Genomic DNA, 1,851 nt, shown 5'->3' on the forward strand with positions numbered 1-1,851 from the left:
GTGTGTGTGTGTGTGTGTGTGTGTGTGTGTGTGTGCGTGCGTGCGTGTGTGTATAACTCAGTAAGCCTTCACACAGGTCAGAAGGGATAAGCATCCCTCTTTTGACCATCCATTAATGTTTACTGTCTAAAGAAATGAATCCTTGAAGATGATCAACCAGATGGCCACGGATACTAAGGACTACACTGTAATCATGCCAGGAATATGGACTGTGTTCCTAAGAAATATGTGATTTGTGGAAACGCGCGTAGCGATGCATTAAATGTTTATAAACTCCATCCAAGGATTAGTGTTATTATAATTACACTGAGGTACAAATATACGAAGCCCAGTATACCCATCATGACTACCCGTTTGATAAGGGTGCACCAGGTACATGCATCACAACCATATGTGCGCGACATGGTGATCTCATATCAAGATAAACTGCGCATGACCTTGCAGGTGGGACCCAGTTAGAATTTTCTCCAGGTTGAGCAGCCCATCTTGCTCAAAAAGTCCCTGAATAAGGTTTGTTTAAGGAGGATAAACAAAACATTAATGTTTCCAGTGGTGAATTATTCAAACCCCAAAGAATTCCTCTCAACACATGGCTATGATGCTCCCCCACTAATTCTGCTCGTGATCAGAGATGTACATATCGTCAGCCATTAAGGGACATGCCCAACTGGTTAAGGTCAAACAACTGACAAGCAAATCTGTGGTATTGAGCAGAATATTTGCTGTAGCCCATCTTTTATACCAAGACAAAACAATGTACATGATAACACTTCCAATCAATTAAGATCAGAAGCCATGAGAGTCACTGCATCAGGGCATTTATTATTATTATTATTATTATTATTATTATTATTATTATTATTATTATTATTATTATTATTATCATCATTATTATTATTATCATCATCATCATCATCATCATCATCATTGCCTTTTCATAGCTTCTAACGCTGGAGATGTACTACAGTGCCAGCTGTTCACTACCAGTGAACTAAGGTAACACCCCTTATTTTTCGAGCAACTTCCGAAGTATTCGAGCGGTTCCATGCAGTGCTGTTTTCTGAAAGTGCTCCACCCTTATTGCAGCCCCTATTTGTTCCACGTACTTTTCGAGATTTTCGCTCACTGTTCCCAGGGCTCCGACAATTATTGGTACTACTACCACCTTTTGCATCGACCACAAATGCTTAACCTCCCAAGCTAACCTGTCATATCTCTCGACTTTTCTTTCTTCCTTCTCGCATACCTTGTTGTCAGCTGGGCATGGTATATCTATGATCCAGGTTAGTTTGTTTTCTTTTTCAATTAACACTGTCTGATTTCCTATTCTCTATCTCATGGTCGCACTGAATCATAAAATCCCATAGGATCTTTGCATTTCTATTTTCGACGATGCCTTCAGGTTTGTGGTCGTACCACTGTTTTGCTCTGTCAAGTCCATACTTGTTGCAAAGTGTCCAATGGACAAGCCTGGCTATATTGTCGTGGCGTCTCTTATATTCCTTCTGGACTAGTGGCGTACATTGGTAATATGCCATACGGTTTCACCGGTTTGTCCACAGATTCTGCACTTATCACTTTCTGCTGTGTTGTCTCGTCTGTATTTTATATAGTTTGTTCTTAGTGCTTGCTCTTGGGCAGCACAGATTAGAGCCTCCGTTTCCAGTTTTAAATCACTTTTAGTCATCCACAGCCATCTTTTTCTCTGTCTTATCTTCAATATCCCCTTGAAATTGTCCATGCATTCTTTTCTTTACCCACTTATTTTCAATTTCATTCGTTTCAAGTTCTTGCGATTAACGCCTACTCTCTCTCTCTCTCTCTCTCTCTCTCTCTCTCTCTCTCTCTCTC

This window comes from Octopus bimaculoides, chromosome 3, assembly GCF_001194135.2.
Source record: "Octopus bimaculoides isolate UCB-OBI-ISO-001 chromosome 3, ASM119413v2, whole genome shotgun sequence".
Lineage (NCBI taxonomy): Eukaryota > Metazoa > Mollusca > Cephalopoda > Octopoda > Octopodidae > Octopus > Octopus bimaculoides.